The following is a 12,670-nucleotide window of genomic DNA, read 5'->3' on the forward strand; positions in this document are numbered from 1 at the left end:
CCAGTGCTTAACTACATTGCTAAGTTTTTTGCTGGGAACACAGAAAAAAAATCAGTAATCATGTTGGCTATATAGAGAGTGGACCAAATTTCTACAGAGTAGGACTTCGTCTCTTAAATTTGATTCAGAAATAAACCAAAATCAACATGTTAATTTAATTATTATTTTTCAGCTTTTCCCCTCATTTTTAAAAATGTGATTTTAAACCTAAATTGTTGATTCCAAATTGTCACCAAAGACTCACTTAGAAAAGACCAAATGATATTCAAATGGACTATCAAGTACACCTCCCATTCCTACAAGTTTCAAATGTTCTCCCTCTATACTTCCTTTGCCTTGATTGTATTTCCCACCAAGACAAGCTTTTATAGAATGATTAGCATTTTTCTGAATGCAACTCATATTTATTACATAAACCCAAACACCTTCCAAAAGCCAAGGTTTCACTTTTCTAGCCACATGAACAGAAGCATTCCTGAAAAGCTTCTTCTTGTTGTAATACAGATAATAATATAAAGATGATACAAGATGATGACTGTATTTGTGCTTGCCATTGGTCCAGAGTTAGCATGCAAGTTAAGTCTTTGTTCAAAAGTGAGATTGTATCTTAATTTATAACAGGTTCCTTAAATTACCATTGTTGTCAAGCTTGGACTGTTTCTGTGTTTATGTAGTTATTTAAACAGTTTTGACCTTCAGAACTTGGATTGTAACTCACTTATTTTATTTTTCCTGCAAATGAAGATGTATTACTTTTTAATTTCCAGAGTATCTGAAATCATTATTCTCAGATTCATTTCTGTATTAATGAGTTCCAAATTTTTTGTCTCAATCTGTTCACAGAGCAGCATACCAAGCTATAAATTCTGGAGCATCCCTGCTAAACATGTTTTTTAATATGTTCACGGTAACATTTAAATTCCTCTGAAAAAAAGTTTTTTTGCTTTTAATCCTGATCATATTTTTTCAATGGGTCTATTATTAAACCACATAATTGACTATAATTTTTTAATTTTATTTTTTGTTTCCAACAACCAAATTTTTAGAGCACTTTTCTCTTTCCTTACTTTCTAAAATTAGTTTAAGAAAAAAGAAGATTGTGGGATTTCTTTTTTTCTTGTCTTCTATGGTGCTGAAGAGCCTTTAGAAAAGACTCCAGTTCTTTTTCATTTGTTTTTGGATATCAGATGACATTATTAATAGTATTTTGGCATTATTCCGAACTATGCTAAAATATTGGAACAGGGCTGTAGTTCTTAATTATGTGCACCTTTTAAACTTGTAATTTAATTGACATAATATTAACCACATCTCATCTGCCCTGTAAGCAATCCTGATCCTCTCCTGCTGTAGTGCAATGGAAAAATGGCTTCTGGAAATGATTTGGCAATTGTATTAAAAATTATCGAGTGTATATAATTATCATTATAAAAACAATTCAACACTTTTTGCAGATAACATTGTATGTCCCTTTCAATTAGACAGTATTCAACGTAAAGAACATCCATAATCCTAGATCCAGCATTCATTAAGTACAATTTCCTTTAATTGTAGAAAACACAAACACAGCCTTGACTAATGTGAATTAGCATTGCTCTGAAAGGTGGAAGAAAGCTGATAGGAAGAGTTGACAAGTATGAAAGTAAGATGGAAGAGCTGGACAGATTTAATTTCTTAGCAAATAATTATCCCCAAGCTGTGTAAACTTGCTTAAATAAATCCTTATTAAAAAAAAATAATAATAAAAATAAACAAACAAACAAACAAAAAAACCCTGTAGTTCATATATTTACACATTCCAGCAGCCTCCACAGGAAGGCATCTCTCACTGGCCTTCGTCTCATCAACACCAACAGCAGTACGTCTCGGCTATTTTTACCAAATTGTATCCTTTATGAACCAAAACACAGTAAAGGAATACAGAGAATAAATGTTTAGATTTGCTTAAGATCACACTGTATAGTGATGTCTGCTTTTTGTGGACTCCAGTTTCAAGTTTATGATTCTGAGAATGATTCTGAAGGTTCAATCTGGTCCACTGCTTAAAATATTGGTTTTACAGCAATGCATAAGGAAGACATGTTTTTCTTCCTGAGAACAAAAGTTGGCTTCTGTCACAGTTAAAAAGCCAATCCGTTAGACAAATTGGCATTGAATGCACTTTGTACTTATTTTGAGATGTTTCCCTCCCTTCTATCTTTAGGTCTTCCTATGTCAATTTCCTTTTTTTTTTCCCTTTTTTTTTTTTTTTTGTAATTTAGGTGTTTACATGTGCATCCTTGTAATGCTTTCTTTCTCTTTATAAAAAAAATGCATGCATGGCCAAACACATAATTGGATAAATATATATTTCCATACATATATTATAAACTGATCACTGCTTGACAGACAACAACAAAAAAATGCACCAAGATATGGTTTGCATATTCTGACTGCGAGCACTGAATGGTGAACTACTGACAAGAGTTTAAGAATGACATAACTTCATCCAGAACAGGCAATTAAATTAAAATGAGTTATCTCCAGGATGAGGAACGTTCAAGCCAGAATACTATTTAACTACAGGATATAAACATTTTATAATCATCATATTTAAGGTTTTTCAACAGATAATATTTCTTGGTGTTGGGCAGAGGTTTCTAACATCCCTGACTGTACAGATCACCAATTGCTGCCTATTGAAGAAATGTCTCACCACTGAAAATTTCATCCTGACGCACTGAACCTGGAGCTATAATCAAAGAGGAAATCAGATTATAGGATTTTTTATTGTGCAATTTAGAAATACCATTTCTAAATTATTGTAAATTTAGAAATAGAAAACAGGATATTGAAGCAACTCCTACTTAAAATGGAGTATGTCAAATTCTTGTGAAGTGCAGGATTTTTAGTTGGAGACATTCAATGCAGAGACATTTTAGTCCAATGCTATAATCATCAAAAGAAGGAAGACAAAATTCTGGAACCTGAAAGCAACATTTCTTACAAAAAAACCGCCATCAAGATATATATTGAAATGTAAGGGGAGGAAAGGGGGATGGAGGGATTTCCCTCTGATTTAACGTCAGAAGAGTTTGTCATGTTATATATATTTGCACCTCTTGAAAAAAGCAACAGACTAAATTATCTCTCTTTTATTAAGTTTCCAGAAAGAAAAAAGAACTAGGATAAATTAATATTAGAAATATTATTTATTTTAACGAGTGATTCTGTTAACATCAGCTGTGAATCATATTTATGTTCAGTTACTCTCTTGGTTCCCTTCTTTTTTCACATTTCCTGGCTTTAAAATGAAATTGTGTTTTTCATTTAGCATGCACTAATTTCTACTAAGAGAAAAATAAAATACAGAAGTGAGAGAAATTTTGAATTTCAATGCTGTGCATGTCTGGGAGGTCACAGAGACATAACTGGGGCACAAATCTTCAAACTGTGTTCCACTGCTTAGCACTGTGGGTGCTTTCTTATTTCTATCTCCCAATGAAATATTAAGTCTCTTCTCTTGCTGTGATGCTAAGACTGTTCCAAATTTATTTTGAAATCTATTTTTCTTCAGCTTAAGTAGTCAGTGCTAGTAGATTAAAATTACTGGCATTAGTTTACATCTATAGGCTCTTCTTATTCTGTGATTGTATATGTCTGTGAGAGCCTGGGGTCCATAATTATTAAATCACCCCATCAGTCTCACCTGTGAAGATGGTGATTGCTGGTGCCAAATTGCTTAGCTCCTAAATGCTTACTTTGGGAATGCTTTCTGTCTTTTTTTTTTTTTTTTTTTGTTCACAGCACACTGATATATTTTTTTTTTGAGTTACTCTTAATCAGTAAGGTGACAAAGTAGAATAATGACCATATAGCTAATACAATCAAAGCAATGTCTGGACACATTTTCATTACATTCTTATAAAAAAAAAAAAAATCCGTTTCATCCCAAAGATTAATTAGAGTCTGCTCATGTAATTTAGAAGAAGATCTGTTTAAAAAAAAAAGTCATTAACAATAACCATGTCTTTGAATAGTTCTGATTGTGATGCCTTGGGAAGAAGACATGGGGTATGGTCCCTTGGAAAAGTACATTAAAAAGTCACTGCCAGAGGGGAAGGGATAACTCCCCTTTCGCTGAAAGCTGTAAGGTGTGATTCTTTTTGGTGAGTCTATTATCAGTAGATATGTCACAGCAGAGGATGCTCTGTAAATGTATGGAAGGTAGTCCATTCAAAATAAACTTAAAACAGTATTTTTCAGGTAAATAACTTAGTCAACTACATCATAAATGCTACATATATTTTAGCAACAAAACAAAAAAGCTTTATCCCAAAAGGTAAAAGGTGTGATTGTTCTCAGTGACATTTTTGTAACTAAAAAAAAACTTCTGCAAAGAGGTCATTTGATCTTGAGCACATTTTTGGGGTAGGGACATTTAGGCAAGGCAACTATAATGCTTTCTGTTAAACTAACTGAAAATTCCCTTCTGAAATAGTGGAAAATTTGCTCAGCTTTAATCAGAAACAGCTCTGAACATGATTGGCATCAAAAATGAAGCTAAATTTTTCAATGTAAATGTTGCAGGCTGCTTAATTTATACATTCAGTGTATTGAGAAGACACAAGCTGACTTTGGATGCAAGCATTTTCACAGATGTATCTGTACATGGGCATATTACAGACTTATCTTTGTATAAAGTAGTTATGGGTAATTATATTTTCTATTGTATGTAGAGTTAAGCACGATGTCAACGTTAATACTAACTAAGCTTGAAAAACAATTTTCATGAGTTGAAATTTCAACTCAGGTGCAAGATAGGAGAGTTGTAGCTGTCCAGATCAAGTTAACAAAAGTTGATGATTTCCAAGTAAATGGTTAGGGTCTCTCAGCTGATCCTTTCCTCATTGCTAAAAAGAGGTTGGTGTTATGTCACAGATGGCTAGTTTGTGTTTAAAAAAAAAAGAAAAAAAACAACAGATAAGAACAAATCAACAAAAATTTCTCAACAATAGTCCTAAAATCATACTATGTTTCTTTTATTCTCATAGTGTCACAAGAATAAACATAGTGTCACAGTATTTCAAGTTATATCCTTATTTCCTTGGGTTTCATTTTGTCCTGTTATCTCTGAATAATAGATTTTCTTCTCAATCAGGGAAGTTCTAGGACAAATCCTTCACATAGGTCCTTCTCTGTATGACGATTCATGCTAAGTCAAATCTGGACCTGACTCAAATCAATACATACAATATTACTTTCCCAATTTGAATATAAATCTAAAGTCCAGGTTACAAGAAATATTTTCATTTCCTCCATGATTTGATAAATGTTTATATAGTGTGGAGTTTAATACAGCCATGTTGTTAATGTACATTTTATTAAGCCTAAAGGACTTCATGCTGGTTTTTTGTTTTTTTTTTGGTTTGTTTTTGTTTTTGTTTTCCAAATACAGATGTGAGTAAAATATTAAATAACTGGACCTTGCAATGAAAATATTATACTTGCTACATCCCTTCATAACATGATCACTGCCATAAATCGCTGCATGATATCATTCTTGTGAGAAGAATCTGAAGTGTGTAATATGACTAGACCACACGAAGACAGTGGAACACTCCTGCACTTGATTACGTTAGGCTGTGGCTGTAAAATCTTGTGTTGTGAATTATAGATATAGGGTCTTCCTGCCAGGTCAGTCCAGTCCAACTTAGTCACACACAGGATAATGATTTTTTTAATCTGAAATACATATTTTACAAACTAGAAGAGTTGCCAGATATGAAATAAGGCTATAGAAAATAAATAAAGGAATAAATAAATAAATAAATAAGATTGATTTTTTTTTTTTTGCAGAGAAGTGGTTGGAGCAACTTTTTAGTTCATGCTTTGATACATAAATGTTCATAAATCTAAGTACTCAGTTTTAGTAAATACAGATTCTGTCGTGATCTAGTAGCATATTAGAAAGTTTTGAATTTCATCAGTGTATGTTGTTTTCGTAAAATAGAACTAACAGGTAAGTTATTATTTGTTACAGGAAAGTGTATTTTTCAGATTTATATGAAATACCTGAAATCTTCCTCATTGTTACTTCCAATGATTTTATATGTACAATTACGATTGTACCATACATGGTACTTACAAGGGCAACTGAGCAAAAAAGAATTTTTACCGCTCAAGTAAAGAACACCTTCCAATCCCATCATTTTGACAGGCAAGATATTCTAGAATAAATTGACAATGTATTTGAATCATTCAGATCATTCTAAACTAAATTTAAAGTTCAACTGATTAATCAATAATGTAGTAATAGAATTTTAGATGTATGCTAGACCGATATGGATTTTGCAGCATTAATGTCATTATGTGTAACAGCGAACATTCACCTTAGCCTATGCGTTAATGCATTTTTCTTTTTAATATATGTATATCCTAGTAAGTCTTGTTACTTATGGAACCTTATCCATAGGAAGACAAATGCTCTAAACCAGTGAATGACAGGTGAGAGTTAATCTTTACAGCATGATTTATAAACTCTAGGCACTGAGCATGGTGGAAATGCAGTAATATTTCACTTTACCTCTTTTTGTTTTATTTCCTGAGTTAGTAGATGGTCTTCTTACAGCCTCGTTTAATGTTTTCTTGTATGACTTTAAATACACAGCAGTGCAATTACTACAGTGAAACAGGTTTTTAACAGCAACAAGGTCCCTCACAAGTCTTGTACCCACAGCTGAGCGCAGTCTGTGCTCTATCTGCTTGCTAAATGTTTTGTATTTTCATCTCACAATTAGTTTGTAGTCAAATTATTCTCTTTATAGATAGAAAACTGTGTCATTATTCTAAATTAAAGTAATCAAGCCTGCAGTTTGTGGCGTCACTTGTCTTTTATCAGCAGAGTTCCCTGTGGTGGGTTACCGGGGCTGGCTGCCAGTCACCCCCCTGGCCATGCTCCCAGTTGCCCTTGTCAGCAGGGCAGGGGGAGAAAATGGGAAGGGAAGGCTCATGGGTGTTGATAGGGACAGGGAGAGCACTCACCGAATACTATCATGGGCAACACCTTTCCTCCCCCCAGGTGTCGGCAGGGCTGTTTCTCCCCCTTTCTTTCTTTCTGCTGGCTGCTGGGCAGCGCTGTGCTCTCTTTTCTTCCCCAGGCTATCCCCGAGGCGCGGCACCGGCATCTTGGCTGCTGGGCCCAGCCGTGGCACTTAGCCACCAGCACCCGGTACAGCCTCAAAAAAGCCCCAAATTTTGGTTCAGTACACCCTGTACTCTGAAAGGTTTACCTAAGCATATGTATAAGTCCTATTTTATTTTATTATTTTATTTTTAAATAGGATTTTAGCTGTCAGCTGAATTAATCTGCAGAATTGCAACTGGAAAACAGTATTGACAGTGATGATAGGGGCTCACCTGAAATTATTGTTGAGCTGACTAGCAGGTGATGGTTGTAAATGCCTTGTCTTTCATTGGAATTCTTGCCAGTTCCTGGTTGCCTCTCTAAAAACCCTCCTTTGAGGCAGGGATTCAAGTTGTATGTCTTAATGGAAAGGTGTGCACTTATAGGCAGCTAGGGAAAGTCCAGTTGATTTTATTTACTTTTTGCAGCAGATTTTATTTACTTTAGTCTTATTATTATGCAGCTATCTGCAATTTCAGAGACAGTGAATTGTCTTTGTTGTCACTCAGAACCATGCATTTAAGCGTATCACTTGTGAGGTCACGACTTATCCACCTGTTTGGGTCCCCCACTTGTACAAAGTACCTGACATTCCCAAACCACATCCGTGGGGTGCAGAGACCTGTGCGGCAGGTAACAAAGCAGTGTTTTACTTAAAGAAGTACCTGCTCAGCTGTCTGGGAGAAGTTGCACAATTTGACAGTTATGTAAATATGTGCTTTACTTTGCCCGATTCCCATATCCATTTATTTTCTTCTCAAGTAGTCTGTCTAAACCAGGATTCAGACACTTCCAAATAAGGAACCATGTTTATCTGATGTTGTAGCTGAGTGTCGAAACAGAAATACAAACATCAAATACAAACACCAGCAATATTTAAAAGATGCAAAGGAGAAGAGCTGCTTTTTAGTGTCCTCAAAAATATTTCCTGAGCTAGGTAAGAGGTGGGTATAGTACATCTGAGCATGTTATCAGCAAACTGTGGTGGCTTCTGCTTGGTTTTAACCAGATACATCATTGCTGAAGGGTGAAATAACTTCCAGCTGTCCCCAGTTCAGCTATGCACAGCAGCAGCGTTCAGGCAGGGAGGCTTGAGCTGCACTTGTCCAAGCTTCCTCAGGCTGGAGGAACAAGCAGTCTGAATTCAGCTCTGCTGCTGTACTAACTGCTGGTTAAAGCCACCCAAATCTGGATGAGGAAGGCGTGGATTGCAGTTGTGCAATTTCTGATGCTCTGTGTGACTTGATGAACACTTTTTGGACCAGCTACAACCTTCTCATTAAATACACACATGATAACACAAACACAGTGTACTCTGCCTCCAAACACAGGTGTGTTTTAAAGGGTATTTAATTCAGGTCAGAATTAGTTCAAGGCACAGTTTCCATTGCATGGTGTGATTTATTTATTTTTTTAATTATTATTGTTTATTTTTAAATGAATTTATCAAGCATCTTCTGTAGGATAATGCAGTGTCTGTTTATGGATCCAATTAATTCTGGGTCCTTAAAAAGTTGTGTAAGCCCTAGTGGGTGTCTGATAGAGCCAAAAGTCTCAGAAGTTTCCATACCAAGTGAGTATATATAATTGTTTACCTTCCATGGTAGCCATAATTCACCACAGGCTTCAATGGAAGTTAAATATCAAAATAGTCTGTGGGTAACCAAAATTAGGTTACCTCATAGGCAACAGAAATGAAACTCAGTCATTTAATCATAGATAAGGATAAAAGTAAAGGTGAGATTCTTTTCTTTTTGCAATGTGTTGACTTTATATAGTTATATGGAATTTGTGTTCAACTGTGCTATTTCAATAGAAGGCTCAACGTGAGGATAACGAGGTAATGCAGATGGGTGAAAAGCTTGGCTAGCCAGGCTTCTGTACCTCCTTAGTTGACAAATATTATTGATTTATCTCTTTATATAGATCACTCATATTACAATTATGGACAATATTCTTTTATATAATTTTCTGAAACATGATAAATTGAGGCATCGAAGTATATATATTTTTCTAGAGGTTAATATTTTTCAGTTGTGTGGGTCAGATTAAGCTTGTGGTAAGTTCCAAAATATATCATTGAACAACTTTTTTTTTTTTTTTAATGGTTTCTCAATATCCTTGATACTTTTAATGGATAAAAATCAAGGAAAAACAGTGAACTGTCTCAGACTTGAATACTTTTGATTTTCTCATTAGCAAATGATATGCTACTGGGGTCTACAAGATGCTAATGAGATAGAAACCTTTTAAAAAAATTTTTTTTCCATGTTTTAAAATACTTTAAATGTTTTTAAACTTCAAAAATCCAGTTGAAATATGGGGTGCTGGTCCTCTAAGTTAAGAACTGATAGGGTGTGGTTTATTCTGAAGGTTAACTTATATTAATGTAAAACAAAGAAAATATGTAGAGTGGTTTGGGATTTTGTTTTTAATAACGTTGTAGTTTGTGGAAATGAAGCTACCCTTGCCTACCATTAATAAATAGCTAAATACAGATCATATGCAACTTTCATATCTATGAAAACAGAGATTTTCAGTGCAGAGCTCCCACTGTTTCCTTTGGAAGTAGAAGTGTTAAAAGGTGTGTCAGTGTTCAAGCTTGAATGGTGGTATATAGTCGAAAAGTTATACAGAATGAGAGATATTAATGAGAGAAATTATGACCATTTTGACTTGTGATAACCTTCTAATAGACTCTCTATAAAACATACACAGACAAGAAGAGATTGATTTGAAGGTAGGCTTTCCAAAACTATGAAACGTCACCTCATACTTTCTTAAATTTTGGTAGCCCTATCACACACAAAAAAAGTATTTCTTTAGATTATAAAAGGAGGATAATATTTAATCTCACAAATAAAACATATGATGCTTGATTTCTGATTTGACAATAGTAAATTCCATCAGTAAAAAGAACTGCTCTTAGTTTTTGTCTTGCAGAAGCAAAATTAATCCACACAGACTGTGCCTGAAACTTGTAGTGAGCAGCAAAATATGAATGATTTTGATAGCCTGAGCTTCCACTATGAATCGTTGCCTAAGTGAAATTCTAGTCACTAATCACTGAACCATTCACTGTGCAGGTTGCATATGGCTTTGTTAGCAATTACATTTATTTTAAATTGAGAGAATTACTTGGAAACACTGTTCACTGAAGGTTCAAACAGACCAGAGCAATTAAGCATTAGTTGCCAAAGGCCTTCAGTTAAAATTATCGAATGGTACTTTCACTATAAATGTTCATCTACCTGATCTCTGGAGACTCCTGACTGACTTCTAATAAACATTCACCGTTTCCTCACTAACACTAGTCTGAGCATTTAATAATTAAAAAGAAAAAAAAAAAAAGTAGAAAAGGGGCTATGTTCCGCTGTTCTGATGGCAAAAGGTGGAAGGTGTTCAGGAATTGTTTATTCTAGGCACTCAAATAGTAGAGACCCCATGCAATCTTAAAATAGTTTCCATCTGATGGAGTCCCTAAGCCAGGTCAAGTAGCTGTAATAATGTCTGTCATTATTAATTGTGGCCCCCTCAATATAAGTACAGATCAGTTCAATTACCTTATGATACTCCTCTCCCAAATGTACTGAATCATTCTTAATATCTTTACAAATAGACAAAATGGACTTGGAGATCATTTGATACATTGGCCCTTGGTGGTCCCCATAAAACAGCTGTTTTCTAAAACCATGACAGAACTTAGTGGTGTGGGAAGGAGGTAAAAGAAAAATATTTAAATAATTTTTATCAGTTATTCCAAATACAGCTTCCAATTTAAACCTAGTGTATGTCCAGTTCAGTATTTTTTGGACCAAAATATTTCATTCTCTACCTTTGTAGGTCAGTAGGGATAATGCACTTGTGCATAATCACTGCAAAAGTGGTTTTGATTTTGCTTCCAGTAATTCTGTAAATGGTTTAGAGGCACATAGTGCAGATGTGATGCATCTTATTTGGCTAGAAAGAGCAAGAAACTAACCCTATCATATTTATAGAATATAACAGATTCATTGTAATAACATTTAACTTTTGTTTCTAGTTTCCAGTCTGGTTGGTGGTTTCAATGTAACTCTGACCAATGAAAAAAGATTAATTTCTTACATTTTAATTTACTCTAGGATGAAGAAGGGGAAAGCATGAATCTAATTGCATTATAAAAAGGCAAATTAGTCATAAATCCTGAAATCGATTCACTGAAGAACTTGTATTTATTTGTATTTACGGGATGTGGAAAAGCTTGAAATATGTATTTGCAGTGGAAAAATGTATATATTAGAAAGCCATCTATTTAGAAATTATTGGCTGAAAATACATTAGCAATGCATTGAATAGCATTCAGAGAGATTATAAATTCAGTAATTGAAACACAAATTATGTATGCGTATTATTTATGAAATTTTAAGTATTGCTTTTCATCAGAAAATGTAAATGATATTTAAAACAATTAATGATTCAGATTGGTGAAAATGGAAAAGCTGGCAAAGCACTTTACTATCCCTGAAGTGAAACTAAATAAATTGAGATGACTCTAATTTGTTATGCTGTTTAGTCCTAATGTAGCAGCTTAAGTTATTGGGTTGAAAAACTATCTGTAATTCTAAAGTGTGAGGAGTAAACTGTTAATGTGTGTTCTTATTTATGATAAAGTACTATTAAAATGTATTTGTATTGGATCACCAAGACATTTTACCCCTTTGTCTTCTCTTAGAAGGGACTTTGTTTTGACAAAGAGTGGAGTAAAATAGGGGGAAGAAATCATTGGCTTTGAAGCAAATTTATCTCATTTTCTCTTCCCCATCTTCTTCCACTCCTGAAAGAGAGATATTAGGATGTGAAATTAGAAGAACAAATAATGTTTGACAGCTTCTGGTAGCATTTACCTTAAAAAGATGTTAGTACCAGCATAACGGAGAAGCTTAGCCCCCATGTATGAACATCTCTAGGAATATATCATGATTTTTGTTATTTAAAGTGAATTTCTAAAGATTTTAGGATTACTTGCTCTGTGGTGTCAAGTAGTTTTAGGGTACTTTTGTGTCCATTTTATTCCATTTTATACTGCAGTGTTCTTTTTTTTTTTTTTTTTTTTTTTTTTACCTCAGGGCACGTAAAATATCTGTAGAGTTCAGGAAAGTCAGGGAAATGATCTTGGTAAGTCATCAGAGGATTTAATGTAATATTGCGTAGACAGTGACATGAGGATAGTCCAAGAGTTAATCAGATTTTCCAGATTTATAAATGGGGAAATTAGGAGGATAATGAACTGATAAATCAGTAATAAACCTATTCTAAAGAGTAAGACATTTTTGGCTCTCTTCATTAAGATTTGTATCTCCTAAAGGAAAAGTGATTTCTTAATGCTAAGCCTTCTAGAAGTCACTGTGACCTATTTCTGAGAATAAAATTAAAAAGATAAACTTTCCTTTGAAATTCATAGGTAGGACAGAGGAGTCACAAAGGGAATGTAAACTTATTTTCTGCAGATAGCTCTCATGCTAACTA

General features: G+C 34.1%; 1 protein-coding gene across 1 annotated transcript in view; it reads left to right on the plus strand.

Annotated features, from left to right (window-relative positions):
- The first annotated feature begins 3,002 nt into the window (after nt 1-3,002).
- The window catches only part of LOC308190318 (uncharacterized protein), a 95,190-nt gene continuing 85,522 nt past the window's right edge, over nt 3,003-12,670 (plus strand). Inside the window, exon 1 of the mRNA XM_080581519.1 lies at nt 3,003-4,148. The gene's annotated coding sequence lies outside the window, so the exon portion shown is untranslated. The remainder of the gene's footprint in view (nt 4,149-12,670) is intronic.

This window comes from Anser brachyrhynchus, assembly GCF_964034855.1.
Source record: "Anser brachyrhynchus genome assembly, chromosome: 2".
Taxonomy (NCBI): Eukaryota; Metazoa; Chordata; class Aves; order Anseriformes; family Anatidae; genus Anser; species Anser brachyrhynchus.